Genomic DNA, 22,955 nt, shown 5'->3' on the forward strand with positions numbered 1-22,955 from the left:
CCCCTGTGTATTTGAGTTTGACACCCCTGGTCTAAGGGAACTTTCACACTGGTGTCAGAATAACAAAATATTTTATTGTGTAAGGTGGCCGCAAAGGATTTTCTCAACTGATCACTTTTGCTTCCACCAAGACAGTCTTGTCCTCACAATGCCTCCCTCTATTTAGGCACAAACAAACCTGCGTGCATCTGAAAGGATCTTTGGCTAGGTGTCTGTAAACAGCTCAAGACTAGCTATAGACCAGGCAGATGTCCCTCCAAGAACTAGAGGAGGGGAGACATCTGCCCCTAATCAACTGCACATAGACTCAGAATTCAAACCACGTAAATGAGGTTTACTACTTCTTTCTCTCTGCTGGATGAGAAGAAACAGTGATCATGTGTGGAGATTTAGAAAATGTCTCTCACAGAACACAACGGTTTCATATGTCAGAAGTGGGTACTATCTTCCCAAATTACACCCTAACAAATGACCTGAAGACCACTTAGCGTTTAAATAAGCCATTTATACCCATCTGTAGTATATAGAAAGATACAACACAGGGCTCATCCAATCTGACAAGAATATTTTGTCCACAATCATTACCCAGTAATTAGAAAGCTGTGTATGTTCTCTAAATATGTATTCAACATTGCAAACAAATCAATCTGTGTAAAATAAATCTATATATGCATATATGCGGTGGCCACTACAAGCAACTGAGTATCATATTTAACCATACTATTACTGGCATGCTTTTGATCTATGATGGAATCTAAATGACCCTTTTTCTGTTACAGCTAGTGAGTGGCTGAGGCCTCTCTTGATCACCCCCTCAGCAACTGCTTGGCTCTGCATCTCAGCCATCCAGTGTTTTGGCCAGGGACACCATGGACAGGGAAGTGTCCTATTTAGCCACCATATTGCTGGCTAGCAGCTGCCAATGGCAGGTTGGCTTCTCTGAGATTGGCCTGTGATTGAGGAACAACAATAAATTGCCTATGTATTCAGGTCACAATCTCCTGTCTATAGCTAATATGCTTTAAGAGTTTCAAGGGACAAGATCGTACATGCTTCTACTGTATTAACCAATGGCTGCTCCCTCTGCAGCGTTATAGCCAGTGGCCTCACAGAAGCAGGTGAATGTCCTTTTTATCCATTCTGCCCATGACAATACCACTAGTCAATTACAGGCCTTGAATACACAATGGACACTTAGTCACCTATCTATTCAGGTCCCTGTCTTACATCTACAACTAACCTGCAATAAACATCAACAGAAGTGAAACGAAACCACTCACCCTCATGAACGATATCTCTGACATGCTTAATCTGAGAACAGTGAGGGAGCACCCCCACAGAAGCAGGCAAGCATAAAAGTCGAACTAAAAAACTGAGCAGTGAAATCCTTGCTTCCCCTGTATATGCCAGAACTAAATAAACTTTCACACGCCTGCGCAGGGGTTATGTCATTCCAGCCAATCAAGATGGTTGAAGGTCCCAAGGAGGAAGTGAAGTATAGCGGGTCTAGTTCATGATCCTACTTGCTGCTGAGCTGCAGCCAATGTGACAACATTGCCAGTGTCACATTACAACTTTTTGCTGGCAGACTCGAAATTCTCCCCCCTCTTTTTTAAGATTGTTTTTTCCAGCTAATACACAATCAAACTAGGACTTTTCCAGTCCTGAAAACCAGAGCCATTTCCATGACACAAGTTTGTGAAGTCTACAAAAATTAAACCCAGGTGGCGAATATTCCAAATAACGAAAATAATTTTTGTGAACTATAAACCCATAGGACAGTTCAGGGAAGCTTTTAGGCCCCGATGTGTAAGTATATCGGGATTTTACTTGACCTATGAATGTGGTGAGGCAGCGAAGTACGCTCCTTTATCCCCAAGAAATCACAGGCTGTGCACATATCCTTACCCAGCAGAAAACGGTGTAGCACCTTCTGTCCTCGCCCCTGCTCCCGGCCCCCCTGCAGCTTGGTATAGCAGAGCTTCTTTTCGGGCCGTGTTCAGAGCCGATGCTCCTGCTCACCCTGTACCCTCCGCTGTCAACAAATTCTTCGTCACTTCCGACTGCCCCCATGGCAACCGGACCGCTTGTGCTTTTAAAATGTTGATACTCGGAAATGGCTCCCTAAGAATTCAGTTCCTACTATAGAATAGTGAGTAAGCTAGCCTAAGAAAATGCTGTAATAATGACTAACTCCAGGCAACATAATTTTGTTGCGGATGAATTGCGGAAGAAACTGCCTTTGCGTTAGCAATTTTTTTTCTGCCTATGATCCCATTATTGAGGAGGAATTAAATAGACCTAGTTATTACAATGTTGTAACAGTTGTTCATCAGTGTATATGAATAGAACTGTTATCCGACCATTCTTTATTAGGTTTTTGAACCAAAAACACCCTTTTTGTTTGAACACATTCTAATTTAGTTACATAGTAGGTCAGGTTGAAAAAAGACAAGAATCTATTAAGTTCAACCACAAGGGAAATAAACATATCCCAGATATAATACCCTATGGACATAGTTGGCCCAGAGGAAGGCAAAAAAAACCCTGGTTCAATTTGCTTCAACGGGAAAAACATTCCTTCCTGATTCTATGAGGCAACTGGATGTTCCCTGGATCAACGGTTTAAAGCTTTAATACTCAGTTACATTCTGTTCCAGAATAGCATCCAGCTGTTTCCTAAAGCATTCTTTAGTAGTTGCTGATACTACTTCTTGAGGGAGACTATTCCACATTTTCACAGACCTTACAGTGAGGAATCCCTGCCTTATCCAGCACTTAATTTTTATTTTCTCCAGATGCAAAGAGTGCCCTCTTGTTTTTTGTAATGATCTCAAAGTGAATAATTGGGAAGAGAGTTCTTTATATAGACCATTTTTATATTTATACAGGGTGATTACTCCCCCTCTTAAACCTCTGCTGTTATTAAGTCTATGATCTACCACAGAGGTCAGCAAACTCCGTCCTTTAAGCCTAAAACGGCCTAGCCATTATTCCAGTCTGGCCTAACGCCCCCCTAGTTATCTATTGTTGGATCCAGCCTAATTGAATTGTCGCATTATGGCGAGTTCCAACAATATCATCGAGTTCCCGCACAGTAACCCCAATTACTATGCCTAAAGAGCAGAAGCAACGTGCAGCTACCAGTCTCCAGAAGGTTGACCTCGAATCTCGTGTCTTCAACCTCAAATGGACTGACAAATTATTCTTTGTCCAATACGGCAACAAAACCCTGTGTTTAGTGTGCGACACCAACAGCACTTTCAAGCGGTCGAATCTCAAGGGGCATTTCGATGCCAAGCACGGGCACACACACAGAGACTTTCATTGACTTCTACCGTCAGCTGCCACATGCTCAGTTTCCTATGTTGTTAGCCCGTGCCAAGCGTGTGATCCCAATGTTTGGCAGCACTTATTTGTGAGAGCAGCTGTTCTCCAAGATAAAGTTTTGTAAGAACAATCTGCGCTCTCAGCTCACTGACAATCACCTAATAGACATTCTGTTACTGAACTCCTCATTATTGGAACCTGATATTGTATCTGTCTTTAAGAACATGCAACATCATGTTTCCCATTGATCGTATCGTCTTTTTAAATAAAAAACCTTTCCTTGGACATCTTGTTTCTTCTGGCCTAGTGTGCCTTTCTGACCTCCTGAAATGGCCTAGTAGTCAAAAAAGTTGCCCGACCCCTGATCTACCAGAACCTCCAGATCCTTTTTCATTTTTGAACCCCCCCCCCAACTGTATTCCCCTTAGACAGTATAAAGCATGCATGTTGTTAGCCCCAAGTGCATAACTTTACATTTATCTATATTAAATGTCATTTGCCCCTTGGCTGCCCAATCAAATAGTACATCCATAAGTCTATTTATCTGCTCTGTATCTATACGTGGAGTTGGTTCTTCTTTTCAATAAGTTTTATTAGGATATTTAAGAATTAACAAAACAAACAAAGGTGAACAAAACAAATACAGTATATAAAATAAAAATAAAAAATATAAACAGAAACATTAAAGAGAAAAATGACCCCAAAGACCTCCCACCCCTACCCTTATTCCCCCTCCCTACCCCCTGGGTGTCGGCCATACTAGCATTGTCTGATAGTAAAATTTTCAAAAGTTCAAAAGTTCTTGCAGCTATGACTGATTAAAAAATAAACAAATTTTTGTTAATAGAATGTGGAAGTTATTTCTCAATCCAATGAGACCATACCCGCTCAAACCTGACTAGAGGGTCAAATCTTAGTGCCTTTAATTTTTTCATTAATTAAAAACCACTACATTTTTTGTTTTACTTGTGATACTGTCGAGGTCGAAAAAACCCAAGCTTTTGCTAATACCATCTTTGCTGCAGTAAAATGGAAGGTTAATAATTTAAATTGCGAAGTAGAAGAATGTGGTGGACAAAGATTAAGAAGTGCCTCTACTGGCTTTTTAGGAAAAAGAACTGCCCATTATCATGTAAGCTAGTTGATAGATGCCTATCCAGTAATGTCTTATCTTGGGGCAATCCCATCAAATTTGCAGTAATGTACCCTGTGCGGAACATCCTTGGAAACATTGATCAGATTAAAGAGGTGATAGTTTATGCATACAATAAGGTACCATATTCCCCCACATAAGTAGCTCATAGTTTGATTCTATCGCTGAAGCATTTACTTGTGCCGTTGTTTCCCAAATTTGTACCCAATCTTCTTGTTCAAGATTTATGTTTAAATCAGTTTCCCATTTGCTGACATAGGGCATAACTGAGGAATATTGTTTGGATAATAAACAGTCATAAATGGTGGATACAAGCTTTTTAGCATAGTTTAGCATATTCAAACAAATCCTTTCAAAAACAGACACTATCAGATTGTGCAGCGAGGGCTGCATCTTCATCGGTATCCGCAGAATAATAGCAATAGACACTGGTGTAATAGCATAAGATTCCAAAGAAACCCATAGAGGAGGTCTATAATCAATATGAAACTGAGTTAATGGAGCCAGCTGCGTAGCTATGTAGTAATTAGTCACATTGGGAACAGAAAGACCACCTCTCTGCCTTGAAACACCTTTTTTGCAATTCTCGGGTGTTTATCTTGCCAAGTGAACTGAATATTCTGTCACTGTAATATACGGATTAGGTATGAAGGCAATGCAATGGGTAGAACTTGAAATGGATATAGCAATTTTGGAAGCCATGTCATCCTATTGGCTGCTATGTAACCTAACCAGCGTTTATGATGCATACACCAGGTATTCAGTAAAGAATTTAGGTGTCTTAGAAATTAAGAAACATTAGCAGCATACAGTGTCTTGTATGAACCAGTAATTTGTATACCTAAATATTTCAATGAAGTAAGTTCCCATTTAAAAGGAAAAATTTGCTGCAAATGTATAACAGAAAGGGAAATATTTAAAGCTTTGCATTTGGATTAGTTTAATTATTGACTGAGAATTCTGAGATTAAATTAAATTTATCTAATAATGACAGTAGGTTAGGCAATGACACCAGTGGCTATGTTATAAACATTATTACATCATCCGCAAACAAACAAAGTTTATAGTGATGACCAGCTACTGACAAACCTTTTATATCAGAATGATCACGAATTGTACTCACCAGGGGCTTGATCGCCAATGCGAAAAGAAGAGGCGAGAGAGAACACTCTTGACGAGTGCCCCTATCTATAGCAAAAGTTGATGACTGAAAACCCAAATATTGCACTTAAACTTTAGGCGAATCATAAAGTGCTTTAATCCATCTCCATAATCCAAAATTAGGACCAAACCTCCATTGTTCTAGTAGAAAGTTCAAGTATGGCCATAGAACAGAATCAAACTCCTTTCATATATCCAAACTTTAAAGTAATGCCGGTATCTTTCCGGTTTTAGGTAAGTAATTTAAATGTAAAATTCTGAGTGTTGTCATTTGTCTGTCTATTAGGTATAAAACTCATTTGATCTGGTGATTTTAACGCCTCAATACCAAAATTGGGTCTTTTTGCCAAAATAGACGCCATCAATTTGGCATCCAAATTTAGCAAGGAAATTGGCCTGAAATTAGACCAGGCAGTATCATCAATATCCGGCTTTGAAATCATACTAATAGGAGCATCTATAATATTATTGCCTAACCTACCACCCTCCCTGACTGAATTAAACAGCCTCACTAGATATGGTGTCAGTTCATCAATATATTTTTTGTAATAGGACGCTGTAAAGCCGTCTAACCCCAGCCTCATATTAGCTTTAAGAGCTTCGATAGCAACTTTCACCTCAGAGGCCGTTATCTGGGCTTCCAATTTGTCAAACAAACTCTGGGAGATTTCAGGTAATCGTATTTCATTAAAAAAAGATTGTAGTTGAGTCAAGTTAAGAGGAGGGGACAGTTGATACAATTTACTTAGATTTTCAGAAAATTTGTTAGTCATTTTGATAGGTTCGCTAACAAGGGTGCCATCTTTCTTACGTATCTTTATCAGTTTGAATTCCCTATCCAGCCTGCTAAGCCTATTTGCTAGCATAGTATGTTGTTTATCACCATTTGTATAATACTTAATTCCGGTCCATCGCCATTGTTTTTCAGCTAATGATGTCAAACACAAGTTAAGCTGAGTTTGGACCTCCTCAAGTTTTCATTTAGTTTCCCTAGGTGACACAATATTTTGAATACGCAATAGAGAATATTCAGAGTCAAGTTGCTTGAGCATTTCCGTTCAGTGTTTCTTTTGTTGCGTAGCCAATTTAATCAACTTGCTTCCCAAAACTGTCTTGTGCGCACTCCATAGTGTTGCAGGTGAAACATCTGGAGTATCATGTATTTTAAAATGTTCCTGCAAAGCATAAAGTACTTTCATACGAACTGATTGGTTAGTCAATGTCAATTCCTCACTAAAGCGCGGATGCCTCTTTCCTATGCATGCAGGCAGTTCTGACACTGGGCGTGCCTCTGTTTCCAAGCTTTATCAATTCTGTCCAATTTCCTGGTCAATCAGAAAATAGCCTCTTAAACAGCCCTAGCTATTTAGCTAGCTCACACATTGCACTCTGTGTTTGTGCAACGAGTCTCTATTATGCCGATCCCCTAGTTCTGTTGAGCTAGTCCTGTTCACCTGGTGCTTAATTTAGTGTTTCCTTTGTCTAGCCCTTGCGTTAACCCCTCGTTGTCCAGTCTGTTGGTTCCCAGTCAACTTCCCTGTGCTGTTCCAGTGTTCCTGTTGGTCTGTGGATATTCTTAGTGCCTCCTGTTGCTTCCAGTGTCGCCTGTGTTCCCTGTGCCCTCAGTGGCCTATGTGTCACTAGTGTCTGTCTCCTGGATCCTGGCAATTGACCCCTGGCGTGTGACCTGACCTCTCTTGCTTGCTGCCTGCCTCGACCCTGGTCTTCCTCGACTATCCTTCTGCTTTGTGATTTGGTACCGTGATTTGCCCACCTTGGTGTGCCAAGGACAGCAACCTGGTCTGCTTAGACTCTGCGCTTTGGCCCTTCCCAGGGCTCACACCACCTCCGTGCAAGCCATCGCACCCCCCCAGTGGTCCTGTCTCTCCATGCGTGACAGTTTGCATGAACCACCTACTACCAACTGTCACAGATCAGCAGCACTGCTGATCTGGTACTTGTTGTCCTTCTGATAGTGTCTGATTAGCAGCAGCTGTTCCCACCTTGCTCTAGCTGCTCTGCTGGGTCTGGACTTAGGGGCGTTGCCGAGCCATTTCTGCTAATTGATTCTCACCTGTCCTCCTGGTCCCCGCCCAGCTAGACTGTCAGTCTCCCTATATATGCTGGGTTCAATCAGACAGCCTCGGCAATAGGTGTTACTACCTGAGGTTCCTGTGAGCATTCAGTTTCCAGTCCTGGTTTCCTGTTCCTGACCTTGGCTTGTCCTGACCGTGCCTGTTCTCTGCCTGATTGAACCCTGACCCGGTCCTGTTTTCGGTTTTTGCACCTGCCGTGGCTTCATCAACCTGTGTAACATCCACTTTGAACTTCAGCCACAAAATTTCCCCACTGACCCACTGGATGATCTGATCTACCTGGCCACCTAGATCGATATTGGTGCTCAAGAAAGGTCTTCTCGCCACAATTAGCGTCCTCTGGAACCTTCAGTCCCTGCTGTTTCCCCTTCTTCAGAAGAATCAAAGCATTTTAGCTGTTCACGTCTGTCTTCTGAGGAGAGGTCCAACGCTTATCTACAGGCTTTGCATCTATTGCAGGCAAAAAGGACATTTTTTTAAACTCTGTCCGCAGAAGCTGGCAAACTGCAGCACCTAGTATGCCCTGAGGGGGCATGCAAGGCCACTGTTCTTTCTCCTCCACTCAGCATCCATCCATAACCATTCAGCTTCATCACAAAAAGTCCACAGTAGCCCTCAAAGCCTTCATCGATTCTGGGGAGGCAGGTATTTTCATTTCTGCTTCACTTGTCAAGGATTTTGCCTGGCCTACCAAGAACCTTTGCCTCAACCCCTGCGAATCCCTTGCGGTGGATGGAACCATTTTGTCCTGTGGACTAATTTGTTTCCAAACTCTGCCCATGCACATGTCAATAAGTGTGTTTCATCATGACACCTTAACTTTCCTTGTTCTCCCGCAGGCCTCATGTGCAGTCATACTTGGCCTCCCACAGCTTCAACTACACTCTCTGGTAATTGATTGGTGTTTTCCTGAGATATTGGCCTGGGGCCCATCCTGTCAGTCCGAGTGTTTGATCAAGGTCAAGCCTCTCAAGTCGCTCGCTCTTTCCACATTGGAGGTTGCTGCTTCCATCCCTACACAGTACATGGGCTTCCAGAATGTGTCCTCTGACTGTGCCATTGACCTCATACCCAATTCTATACCTCCCAGAGGTCAGGTATACCCCCCTAGTCTCCCTAAGACCAAGGCCATTAGCGAATACATTAAGGAATATCTGCAAAGGGGATTTATATGCAAGTCCATTTCCCCTGCTGACGCAGGGTTCTTCTTCGTTCAAAGGAAAGATGTATCTCCCTGTCCCTGTATTGACTATCGTGGTCTGAACGCCATCACAATTAAGAACCGCTACCCGCTGCCGCTTATCCCTGAGCTTTTTGACCGGCTCTGAGGGGCCAAGGTCCTCACCAAACTAGACCTCCGAGGCACCTACAACCTAATCCGCATCATGAAGGGGGAAAACTGGAGGATAGCATTTAACACCTGAGATGGGCATTATGAATACCTAGTGATGCCCTTTGGTCCCTGTAATGCCCTGGCTATCTTCCAACACTTTGTCAATGATGTTTTTTGTGACCTGTTGTACATCTGCGTTGTTGTTTATCTGGACGACATTTTGATCTTCTCCTTTGACTTGTCCACCTATAGACAGCATGTCCATTTGGTTTTACAACTGCTCAGAGACAATCAACTCTATGCTAAGGCAGAAAAGTGCCTGTTTGAATGCCCACAGATGCCCTTCCTGGGCTACATTGTTTCCAAGGAGGGTCTCTCCATTGATCCCGAGAAGGTTACGGCCAACCCAAACTGGCCACTACCCTGCGGTCTCAAGGCTACTCAGTGTTTCCTGGGGTTTACTAATTATTACCGGCGATTCATCAAAAATTACTCTACGCTGGTAGCTGCCATTACTTTACTGACCCAGAAAGATGCTGACCCCAAGAATTGGCCTTTTGAGGCTATTGAGACCTTTCATGCCTTAAAGCCGGCCTTCTTTATGGAGGTTGATGCCTCGTCTGTTGGAGTGGGGGATGTCCTCTACCAGACCCCCACAGGAGCTCACCGCCCATGTGCATTTTTTTATAAAGAAATTCTCCCCAAAGGAAAAAAATTACTCCATTGGAGACAGGGAGCTCGGTGCCATCAAGCTAGCCCTAGAGTCACTATCTTCACAGACCACAAAAATCTCCTACAGTCTGCTTGTCGCCTCAACCTCCAGCAAGCTCCCTGGTCGTTGTTTTTCCCTTATTTCGTGGTTCCGCTAACTCCCGAGCTGGCACTCTCTCCTGCTCCTTCGATCCACAGGATTCGGGAACCAATGCTGGGCCAGAGTTTATTATCGGCCCGTATCCTTGCCTTAACCTTTGTTTAGGAATCTGCTATTCCCCCAGGTAAAACCTTGGTGTCTCCTCAATTCCGCACCAAAATATAATTTTGGGCATATGACTCTAAACTGTCAGGCCACCCAGGTCTTTACCGAACTTTCACCCTTCTCTCCCGTCTGTACTGGTGGCCCAACTTTCGTAAAGATGTGACGGACTATGCCAAGGCCAATGCTGTATGTGCTCAAACCAAGCCGTCTAGAGGTTCCCCTGTTTCCAAGCTTTATCAATTGCATCCAATCTGCTGGCCAATCAGAAAATAGCCTATTGACAAGCCCTGGCTATTTCCCAGTCAACTTCCCTGTGTTGTTCCAGTGTTCCTGTCTGTCTGTGGATATCCCTAAGTCACCTGTGCCTCCTGTTGCTTCCAGTGTCTCCTGTGTTCCCTGTGCCCTCAGTGGCCCCTGTGTCACTAGTGTCTGTCTCCTGGATCCCTGGCAATTGACCCCTGGCATGTGACCTTACCTCTCTTGCTTGCTGCCTGCCTCAACTATCCTTCTGCTTTGTGATTTAGTACTGTGATTTGCCCACCATGGTGTACCCAAGGACTGCAACCTGGCTGTAACTAGCTGCGCAATATCCTCACCATCAGGGGCTCTGGAGAAGACCTGGTTACTGCTTAGACTCTGCGCCTTGGCCCTTCTCAGGGCTCACACCACCTCTGTGCAAGCCGTAGCATCCCCTAGTGGTCCTGTCTCTCCATGCGTGACAGTCAATAATGTATCATTAGGCATCCATTAAAAAATTGTAGGTTTCGGTAAAAGGGATGCCATAATCATATAGTTTGCATCATGATCTGACCAAGTTATTGGTAAAACAACACATGAGACAACCTATTGCAGGGTTTGTGCATGTAAAAAAACATGGTCTATTCCAGAGTAGACTTGATGTGGGTGGGAAAAATAACTATAGTCTTGTTTTATAGGATGTAGTTCCCTCCATACATCTAACACAGAGTATGAGTGAAGCAAATTACCAAACTGCTGAGACACCCTAGTCACCTCATTTTTATCCAGTTGTGCACGTATTTTTTTCCTATCTAATCTAGGTATTAGTACTTAGGAGTCTCCACACATTATTAGCGTTCCCAACATATATGTAGCCAAAAGCTGAAATAGATGGGAAAGAAACAATAATTGTCTGATTTTAGGAGTATAGTAAAAAAACTACCATCACTTGAACATCACATAACTGACCTATTATTATCAAAAATCTGTCTTCAGGATCGACTATCTGGTGCACCAAGATAAAAATAACAGATTTGCGAAATCCTATCAAGACACCTCTTTTCTTGACTGAAGCAGTTGCCAGGTAAATTGTTGGATAAGACACAGAAAAATGTGTCTCCTGCAGGCACAGTATATCAGCCTTTTTTAATTTAAAATAAACACTTTAGAAAGCTTATTGGGCGAGTTCAAACCCTGTACATATGAGTCAGTATAGGCACTGACTAACATTTATATTCAAGCACTAACATTGCATTTCCTTTATAGCAAGTCACAAGAAATCCCAAATCAACATGCATGGCGGACAACCCAGGATAAAACCCCTAAGAAAAAGGAGCAACAAAAATGATCCTAAATAGGTTACATACAAAAAAAAACCCAAAGAAGCAAAAGGGTGGGTATAAAAACTCACTATAGGTTCCTCAAAAGATCCCCCTATATTAAAATACATATGGGAAAGTCTCTGGAGGAACAGTATGTGGAGCACACAGTGTCTACCACTCGCCTAACAGACACAGGCTTCATATAAAACATGTATAACTTTTCGTATCAAATAGAACATAAAAATTTCAAAGAATCAAGAAGCATACCAATCTGTCGATCATTATTCGCCTAGACTCCAACAAACTGTTATTGAATATTAACTAAATGTAAAACAAGCTCAAGGAGCCCCATATTGAAGAAACCTGAATTTCAGATTCAACTGAACATTTGTATATAGATTAGTAATGTAATATACACTTATTTGAAGAAGTCATAAAAGTTTCAAAGAATCATGAGACACACTAATCTTTCAATCATTGTTCACATAAACTCATACAAACTACTTTTGAATATTAAATAAATATAGAATAGATTTAAGAAGCCTCAAAAATAGAAGGGGATAATATATCTATAGGGGGTCATCTAGGCTACTTTGAAAATTCTCTATCTTGTTAGTGAGTTTGCCCTTCGGTTCCTTTTTTTTTTTATGATGTCTGTAAGTGAAAAAATGGGGGAGTGCGGTTGTCATCAGGACAGGAAAGATCCGACTCCAATAAAAACATTTACAGAAGTGCTAACACTTCTACATTTTACTTTAAATAGACTCTTGCTTTCTATCATTTTCCATAGTTGTACCTGGGAACCCTTAATCAATGGCCCTGAGATTGGAATTGCCAAATGAATTGACAACGCCATGCCAAAATAAAACCGACATGTGTAATAGTGACTTGCATTGTGTCATTACATTGCATTGTGTCACCCTCTGTGCATTACCAGACCATGAGTTGCATAGTGATGTGCATAGTGTCCCAGCAAAATGTGGGTCTAACAGTGGCAGATAAAGAAATGCCCCTGCATAGGTGATATCAACGGCAGGAAAATGCAGAAGCAAGGGTGGTGTCAGTGGAAAAAGACAACCTTGGTAACTTGTTGGGGGATGAAGGAGGTTTGGTGGCTCTTGGAGTTGTTTGTGAGGTGTATAGAAGTAGAGGGGGGAGGTGAGGCTGAAGAATGAAAGGCTTTGAGCGAGGTAGAGAGACTGAGGGGATCTGAGAGAAAAAGGCAGACTGTAGGTCTTTGCATGTGGTAGGGTGGCTAAAGGGTTCTGGGGGAGTAAGAAAAACTGAATATACCCACGGGGAGGTGAATGATGCAGTAGGACTATAAAGGTTGGAGGTTGACTCAAGGACCCCTAAAGAGGAAAGGGAGTTTAAGTGATCTGAGGTTGGCAAGGGGATTTAAAAACTGTAAAGGTGGGAGGGGCCAAAAGGGTTTTAAGGCTGATGGCTGAAGGCAAGTACGGGTTTAAAAGCCTCAGATTAAAATGGAGTGGGGAGCCTGAAGGGTTTTGGGTAAGAGAGGGTGATTGGGAGGCTCAGAGTGCAGGAGGTGAAGGGGTACATTGTAGAGAGGGGGACTAGAATATATAGGAGTAATTATAAGAGTAATTGCCCAGACATATTGGATATAGGGTGGTTGAGAAGCTTTAGGGAGGAAGAGGTGCTAAGTGTCTCTAAAGAAGGTAAGGAGTTTAGGGCTTGTGGATGGGGGGCTGAATATATCTGAAAAAAGGAAGGTGGTTAAAGTGCGTTGTAGGAGAAAGAGTGGCTATAGGGCTGTGAAGGGGAAGGGGTGGCTAAAAGGTTTGGAAGGTGATGAGCCATATTAAGGTAGAATCTCTTGATAGATTTTGGTGGGCTTTGGGGTGTAGTTGTTCCTTCACTCTGAATATACTCACAGATCCAGCCTACTTTTCAGCATGATGCCTGCTTTCTCCTACTTTCTGTCTCCAGTTGTGTGATATATTGCACAGGGAGAGTCCTGAATTTGGGGAGTCTACATTCACTCACCAGCAGTCCCTGTACTTAGCATAAGGTCTGTTCCCAGGAAAAAGACCTTCTCCTAGCCCTTTACCACTCAGCTAATGTTGGAGGAAGCTGTGACATGAAGTCTCACTCCAGCAGAAACCTTGTATTTGCTTAGCCTGACAGGAATGATGCAGCTGTAACTCCTGTCAGCTAGCTAGAGATCAAGTGGCCTTAGTGTTAAGTCAGACACGTGGTTGGAACAAGTGTTCCCAGGCAGTTACTAGTGGTTGGCACCTTGATAGTTGGTTTGCTGCCTCAAATACTGTGTTGGTTTTTATTTATTCAGTGTTGCAACAAACAGTGAATCGCTCATTACCGCCCTCATTTATTGCATATGAGCAGCCAAGGGTTAGATCCTTTAAGCAGTGCATGGGCATGATGAAGCGGTAACCACACTGTAACCTCATTGGCTAAGTCTAGAAGGTTTCTAGATGTGCAAATAAATTCCTATCCTAATAAGAGCATGGACAACATCTTTACCTCTCTACCTTAATAAAACCTGACAATACCAAGGGGAGTTTAACTAAGAGATCCTTAAAACCTTTTCAAACAAAGGGCCAGCTCACTACCATTTAGAGCACTGTTTTTAACTAGGGTTCCTCCTGAGGTTGCTAGGGGTTCCTTGAGCAATGAGCAATTTTTGCTCCCAGCTGACACCAATATTCTTTTTGGCTATCTGTAAGGGTGACATTCTTCCCACTGGTCAACAATGTATGAGGCATTCTTTCTAATAACCACCACACTGATGTACTGTGAGTTGTAAATAAAGTAACTATTGGGTTCCCTAAGACCTGAAAGTTATGTAAGGGTTCCCTCATGTTAAAAAGTTTGGTAAAGGCTGATTTGACTGTGTGGGTAGTAGAAGAATAAAACAAATACTGTAACACTGGTAGCCACAGAAACATACATCGATGGGTGAGTAATATATGCCCCAGTGATAGTGGTCAGTGGGAGTAGGACAATGTCCTAAGATCGTGGCTAGAAATTTACAATAGCAGTCTCGACAGTACTATTGTATACCATATTGGTAACCCTATAGAACAAATTGCTTATTTATGAATAACCTTACCTTACCTTAACATATTTTACATGTATGGAAACACCCTACCCCTACACCAAAGAAAATACATAATAAATAATTTGAAGCCTGAAGGACCAGATGGTTATGTGTGCACTTGGTTGTAAGTAATTGAGGTGTACTATTGGATGACAGTCTTCTTGAAAGTGATGCTCGTGACCAAGTGGACTCAACAATACTTCGTCTACAGCAGTATACAGTACAGAAGTGTTTACGGGCCAGATGAGAAGGATATTGAGAGTAGGTATGATTGTATTCAAATATGGGTGACAAGACCAGAGTTGTATTGGAGTAGAAGGGAGGGATATTGGAAAAAGCTGTGACTCTTGTCAAATAAAAGTTAGTAAGACCAGGGTTTAGTGGGGTAGAAGAGATGGATATTGAGGGAAGCTTCGATTATGGTGAAATAAAGGTTGGTAGGACCAGGGCTGTAGTGGAGTAAAAGATTTGGATAATGAGGGGAGCAGAGGACCAGAGTTGTAGTGGGATAGAAAAGAGGGATATTGGGAAAAGGTATAACTATGGTCAAATATGGGTTGGTAAGACCAGGACTGTAGTGGGGTAGAACAGAGGGATATTTGGAGAAGCTATTTTGTAAAGCTATTACTGTGGTCAAATATGGAGTGGTTGGACCAGGATTGTAGTGGGATAGATGAGAGAGATATCTGAAGAAGCTATGGTTTTGGTCAAATATGCAATAGTAAGACCATGGTTGTAGTGGGGTGGAGCGAATTGATATTGGTAGAAGCTCTGATTGTAGTCAAATATGGGTTCGTAAGACCATGGTAGTGGCAGGGAGGGAGGGTGTTGCAGCCAAGGTAGAGGGGGTTAGTACGAACAGGCACATGTGGCCAGATTGTGAGGCACCATGTGTATAGTGCTAACAGGCAAAGTAAAGAGGGATTAGTGAGCTGAAGGCTTGTGGTAGATGGGAAAGGCTCATGGAAGTACTGGTGAGTAGAATGTCTGTTAACTTGAGTTGAAAAGGCGTTGGTGGTAAGCTATTAAAGTCAGGGTTTTGGTTTGCTAGTTTTGGTTTGCTAGTATGATGCATATGATGCAGCACGGTGGCTTAGTGGTTTGCACTCTGGCCTTTGTAGCACTGGGTCCCAGGTTCGAATCTCGTCCAGGACACTATCTGCATGGAGTTTGCAGGCTCTCCCCGTGTCTGTGTGGGCTTCCTCCGGGTACTCCGGTTTCCTCCTATGTCTCAAAAACATACAGTAAGGGTAATTGGCTTCCCCTCAGAATTAACCTTGGACTACATGAATGACATATAACTATGGTAGGGGCATTAGATTATAAGCTCCTTTGAGGGACAGTTAGTCACACGACTATCAACTTTTTACAGCGTTGCGTAATATGATGGTGCTATATAAATACTGTGTAATAATAATTAATAATAATGATGGAAGGATCATAGGATTACTGCCATGGTTGGGTGAAAGGAATGATCTACTATAATGGCAAAAGGTTTGTGTGGGCAAAAGTTAGTAATGAGGAAAGAAATGGGTTCTGTCAGTATGATAAAATGAGAAAAGACAAGCCATGATGGTGTTAGTACCAGGGAAAAAGAGGCATACATTGGATGACCAAAGAGAGAAAATACAAACTACAAAATACAAAGTAGAGAAAGGGGAGGTTGGTAAGGCTTGTGGTGGAGTTGTGGTCTAGCAGTAATGGCAGTGTGACATGGTTTACCACATGTACATTTTGCCATCAACACTGTTGTTAGGAGAAAGCAAACTCAGTGTCACACTTGGGGAGTCGGAGCCTCTGGGGGGCACTATGGCTTGCACAAAAGTGTTGTGAGCCCTGAGAAGGCCCAAGGCACAGAGGCTAAAGGAGAACCAGGTTTTCTTCAGAGCCTCTAGGTTCTTGGGCACACCAGGGTGGGTAGGATAATAGGCAGTACCAAATCACTGGTAGAATTGTCAAGGAAAGCCGGGGTTGAGGCAGGCAGCAAGCAAGAGAGGTCAGGCCACAAGCCAGGGGTCAAATACCAGGAATCGAGGAAATAGACACCAGTTACATGGGAACCACTGCAGACACAGGGAACACAGGAGACACCGGAAGTGACAGGAGGCACAGGTGACATGGGGATAACCACAGAAACAGAGGAACACTGAAACAGCACAAGGGAACTGGCTGGGAAACAAGAGTCTGGACCACAAGGGGTTCACACAGAAACTGGACAGGAAAGGCACTGAATTAACCAACAGATGTACAGGAAATGCTCAGCAGAGCTGAGGGGCTCAGCATTAGTGGAGACACAATGCACGAGTGCTGTGTCTGAGCTAGCTAAATAGCCAAGGGTGATTAAAAGGCTATTTCCTGATTGGCCAGTGGAAGGGGGATACTGAATAAATCTGAAAGAGCAGGCACGCTTAGGCTCAGAACTGCAGGCATACGTAGGAGAGAGGCGCCTGCGCTTTAGCAAGGAAGAGGTAGATTTAACATTAACAGGACCTCCCCACCCTCCGAGGTCCAAGTTTAAGGGGAAAGCGAAGATGAAAGCTTTTGGCCAGAGGAGGGACAGGCACATCCGTAGCTGGAACCCCCACTCTCTCCTCAGGATCGAAACCTTTCCAGTTAGGTACATTTGCTTCTTGTGAGACATCTTGGAATCCAGAAATTGATGGACTTCATATTCCTGGGAAGAATTGGGTGCAGCAGTAGCCAGCAGATAGGGACGAGAAAAGTGATTCAGAACCAACGGCTTAAGCAAGGACACATGAAAAGAGTTGGGTAATTTCAGATGTGGAGGCAGGTGAAGTTTATACCAAACCGGGTTGACCTGGGCTGAAATATCATATGGACTAATGAACCGTGGAGCAAACTTCAGAGAAGGGACTTTGCAATAAATATTCTTCATGGGGATACAGACTTTATCCCCAGGTTGGAAAGCAGGTTCCTGACAATCCACAAAGTTCCTATGTCTGAAAGATGCGTGTTTCAGATGCTCACAGGTAGAAGACCAGATACTATTAAAGTTTCTCTGCAAGACGCAGAATACTTCGAGCAAATACTTCGGCAGAGTGGGGTACAGAAGACAGAATACAAGGGTGTTTGCCATAGACAATGAGGAAAGGAGACTCTTGAATGCTGGTGGAAGCAGTCATGCTCGAAGAGATACCCAGTCATCATAGTGGGCAGATACAAGAGCTCGAAGATATTGCTCCAGGGCCTGGTTGACTCTGTCTGTCTGCCCATTAGTCTGCAGGTAATGGGCTGAGGAAAACTCTGCAGAAATGTCCAAGGATTTATAACTCCAAAACAGGAGGTAAACTGAACCCCACAGTCAGTCATATGTGTGGACATACCGTGGAGCCTAAAAATTTAATGGATAAACATTGGCACCAACGCAGCTGCCGATGGTAAAGCAGGAAGGGGTACAAAGTACATTTTTTTTTTCAAACTGTTTTTATTAATTTTATGCACATACAAATACAACTTTATAACCTTAACCAAAATGAAACAAACATAACGGGGAAAAAATATGGGAAAAAATAAACGGGGAACAAAAAGGGAACACTCACAATTCCAATGCTATCAATATCATCACAAGAATATTCCACGACCACACTGTCACCCTGATATATTGGTCATATACCAGGTAGAGTATTTAAACAATTCAAGTATTGAGGCACTGTCCGAATCCCTAAAGGCGTAGATCAAAAACTTGTACCAATGTGTCCAAAACCGGGTAATAGAGTCATCGCCCTGCAATTTAGCGTCCAGCATTTCCGTGTGAAATAGATTTTTCAAGGAGGAGATGACTTGTTCCAAACCAGGGGGTTGTGTTTGTATCCAATTTTGCATGATTGCAAAGTACATTTTGAAAAAGCGATCCACAACCACCCAAATAACAATACAGCCATGGGAAGGTGGAAGACCTGTAATGAAATCCATGGATAGGAGACACCAAGGCACCTTGGGAGTGGGCAAATGAAGGAGTAGGCCTGCTGGGCCACAGGTAGACGACTTTGTCTGAGCACAGACAGCACAGGCCTTGACAAAGTTTGCCACATCCTTACGAAGGTTGGGCCACCAGTACAGATGGGAGAAAAGTGTGAGTGTTCTGTGAAAGCCTGAGTGACCTGAAAGTTTGGAATTATGTGCCAATCGTAATATTCTGGTGCAAAGTTGAGCTGGCACTAAGGTTTTACCTGGGGGTCAAAGGAGCAAGAAAGAGCGCCAGCTTAAGAGTTGGCTGAACCAGGGCCTTCCAAAGGGTTGAGGCGATGAGCGGATTGTAGGTACTGGAGGTTGTTATGGTTTATACAGAGGTCGAAGGGCATCACAAGGTATTCCTAATGCCCTTTACTGGTGTTAAATGCTGTTTTTTATTTATCTCACTCTTTGATCCAAATTAGATTATATGTACCTTGTTGGTCTAGAGAGAAGGTGATTTTCACCAAAGGTGGTAACCCAAGAGCTTTTAGAAGAGATAGTTTCCTGTGTGCCTAGGCTGATGGTTATAACGAGAAGGTGAGTTTTAGGAATAGAGAAAAGACCGGCTTTTTTAGGGCATGGAGTGTTTTTCATAAAACGATAAACTTTATTTCAATCGAAAATATTCTAAAACTAGACAAAGATGACCTATGCTAGTGCCTAATGCTAACATAGGAAGACTAAGCTAGGTAACAGGTAAACGTACGGTGCAAGTAGTTTTGTTCCACATGTCCACATGATATGTAGTACTCTGTTTGCAGCAAGGCCAGGATTCAACAGGTCTAGGATCAGGTGTGCACACAGTAGAGAGCAGACATAAAAGTAAAAAAACACTGAGGATCTAGGATCTAGCCTTACAAAGGATGTTCTATTCCTAACCAAAGGACTAGCCCTTATTGTGCTTTTTCTAAATACTATGGCTTTTAAAACTGAATCACTTCACAAGCAGTATGAGAACAACTGGCCCCCACAGAAAAGATTTCAGCAATACTACCAAGTCCCCCCAACAAATCCCTGAAGAAGCCTTATCAGGCAAAACGTGTTGGATGGGAAACAAAACTATTGCTGTCTGAACAGGACCAAAACTACTTGCACCGTATGCTTACCTGTTACCTAGCTTAGTCTTCCTATGTTAGCACTAGGCACTAGCATGGGTCATCTCTGTCTAGTTTTAGAATATTTTCGATTGAAATAAAGTTTATTGTTTTATGAAAAATACTCCATGCCCTAAAAAAGCCTGTCTTTTCTCTATTCCTAAAACTCACCTTCTTATTACCTTGTTGGTCTAGTTTGGTAAAGATCTGTGCAACACGGAGACGGTCAAAGAGCTCAGAAATGTGTGGCAGAGGGTAGCGGTTCTTTATGGTGATGGCGTTCAGACTGTGGTAGTCAATACATGGCCAAAGAGTCCCATGTTTTTTCTGGACAAAGAAAAACCCTGTTAGAGCAAGGGAAGAGGGCTTACGTATAAATTTCTTCTGCAGATTTTCCTTGATATACTCGCTCATTGCCTGGGTCTCAGGGAGACTGGGGTGGTATACCCTACCTCTTGGAGGTGTGGCATTTTGAATGAGGTCTATCGAATAGTCATAGGACCGGTGGAGAAGTAGTTGCTTTGCCTTACATTTGGAAAAGACATCCTTGAAACCCATATGCTGTCTGTGAGTCGATGGTATAACCTCAAGAGTGGAGAGAGCAAGAGGCCTGAGAGGTGTGAGCTTGGTCAGGCATTTGGAGTGACACAAGGGACCCCAAGCCAATAACTCTGGAGTAGACAAGTCCAGCACAGGGGAGTGTAGTTGAAGACATGGGCTTCCCAGAATGACTGCAGAGGTGGCTTGAGGAAGCACAAGAAAAGTTATATATGTGATGTACCACACCAACAGACATTTCTATGAGTCTAGTCTGGAAGTGGATAAGTCCACATGACAGACGGGTACCACCCACAGCAGAGATATGCAAAGGTTGAGATAAAGGCTCTATAGGCCAAGCATATTACCTGACAAGGGTGACTGAGATGAAATTTCCATCTGCTCCAGAGTTGAGCAGCTTGCCCTCCAGGGCAAACGTGGAGTTGTTGTGGCGAAGCTGGATGGTTATGGAGGGACGCTGAGTGGAGGGGAGAGAAGAGGGATCCAGCATGCCCCCTCAGAGCAGGGTAGGCGCTCAAGTTTCCCGGCCTCTGTGGGCAAGATTTTATAAAGTGTCCCTTTTGTCCGCAGTAAAGGCAGAGACATGAAGACAGGAGCTGGAACCTTTCCTCTGGAGACAGCTAGGTTTTGCCCAGCTGCATGAGTTCTTCTGAGACAGGAGTTACAGTACAGGCTGGAGTTTCAAGAGGTCACTGAAGTCCAGTTGTGGTACAAAGTGTTTGCATGAACAAGACTGAAAATGCTCTTGGAAGCGAAGGTCAATCTGGAGGGCCAGGGAGATCAGGCTATCCAGAGAAGGGGAATCTCTCGACCAGCCAACTCATCCCTGATGCAGTCAGAAAGGCCTTTCCAGAAAGTGTCGAGAAGTGTCTCATTGTTCCAGGCAAGCTCGGAGTACAAAACATAACTGCGAATTGACCCACAGTGACCACTGACGGAGATGCAAGACCGCACTGGCCGCTGAGGAGCTGCACACTGGTCCATTAGAAACCCTTCTAAAGAGGCTCAGGAAGTTTCAATATTACTGATAACCGGATACTTCCTTTCCCAGAGCGGGGTCACCCATGCCAGAGCTTCTCCAGACCAGCAGCTGATCCAGGCGAGTAAATGAAGCTGGTGGAGCACCTGGTTTTTGGTAGCTTCCTGGGCATCTAGCCTCTGGGTGAGAAGTTGCTTGGGGTCTGCTGAGGTCTGGAAAAGAATATTCATGGTTGGTGAAAACTGTCACACTTGAGGAGTAAGAGCCTCAAGCTACAGCTTGCACAAAAGTGGTGTGAGCCCTAAGAAGAGGCAAGGCGCAGAGTTTAAGCGGCAACCAGGTATCCTCCAGAGCCTCTAGTGGTGAGGATGTTTCACTGCTGATTACAGCCAGGTTGCAGTCCTTGTAAACATCAGGGTGGGCAGGATAATATGTGGTACCAAATCACTAGGTGGAAGAATTGTCAAGGAAGGCCAGGGTCGAGGCAAGCAGCAAGCAAGAGAGGTCAGGTCACAAGCCAGGGGTCAAATACCAGGTATCCAGGAAATGGACACCGGTGACATGGTAGTTATCGCAGACACAGGGAACACAGGAGAAACTGGAAACAACAGGATGCACTGGTAACAGACACAGACACACAACACTGGAACAGCACAAGGGAACTGGCTGAGAAACAAGAGACTGGACCAAAGGGGTTAACACAGGAGATGGACAGGAAAAGCACTATATTTACCAGCACAGGTGTATAGGAAATGCTCATCAGAGCTAGGGGGCTTGGGACAAGTGGGGACTAGTTAAATAGCCAAAGGTACTTAACAGGCTATTTCCAGATTTGCCAGCAGGGGGGCGATACTGCCTAAATCTGGAACTGCAGGCTTGCGCAGAAGAGTGGAGCCTGCGCTTTAGCAAAGAAGAAGTAAGTGTGACACTCAGAAGGAAACCTGAAGCAAAGAAAAACAGAATAAAGGAAAAAACAAAAAAAAAGCTAGAACTTTTAATACCTCTGTTCTGTTGTGTGTACCCTCACAAGGGAAGATTTTCGTGGTAAGCTTTCTACCTGCATGAAGGAATCTGAATCATAAAACTGCAACAGCAAACCTTCTGGTAAATTTATAACTGAAAGTGTTGTGGTATATCGGTTTGATAGGTCCAAGAGTTCATAAAAGATGCCCAATAACATTTTTACAATGCAATATATATATATATATATATATATATATATATATATATATATATATATATATATATATATATATATATATACTGTATTTTCCGCCGTATAAGACGACCCACAGCTTTTCCAGTTAAAATATAGAGTTTGTTGCACTTAAAAAAAAAAAACAGTAACAAAGAAAATTTTTACTTTAAATGATAGAATTGTCTACCCTTCTATGTAAAGTAGTCACACAGCACCACCTGGTGGCTAATTTGTAAATCACAATATTCTATAACGCATGTAAATCTATACGGCATGGCTCAACGCGTTCCCCCGAAGCTCTCTGACTCTCTTGCTAACCCGAGCTCGGATCTTCTCCCCGTTCAGGGGATTGGTAAGTACCCGGCGTATAAGACGACCCCCGACTTTGGCACAGATTTTTCGGGGTTAAAAAGTCGTCTTATACGCCGGAAATATATTGTATCTCATATAGTTCAGCT

At 43.1% G+C, this 22,955-nt stretch overlaps 1 protein-coding gene across 1 annotated transcript in view; it reads right to left on the reverse strand.

Moving 5' to 3' along the window:
- The window catches only part of ZER1 (zyg-11 related cell cycle regulator), a 63,525-nt gene extending 61,467 nt beyond the window's left edge, over positions 1 to 2,058 (reverse strand). The window contains exon 1 of the mRNA XM_072431125.1: positions 1,909 to 2,058. The gene's annotated coding sequence lies outside the window, so the exon portion shown is untranslated. The remainder of the gene's footprint in view (positions 1 to 1,908) is intronic.
- Between the last annotated feature and the right edge of the window lie 20,897 nt (positions 2,059 to 22,955).

This window comes from Pyxicephalus adspersus, chromosome Z, assembly GCF_032062135.1.
Source record: "Pyxicephalus adspersus chromosome Z, UCB_Pads_2.0, whole genome shotgun sequence".
Classification (NCBI taxonomy): domain Eukaryota; kingdom Metazoa; phylum Chordata; class Amphibia; order Anura; family Pyxicephalidae; genus Pyxicephalus; species Pyxicephalus adspersus.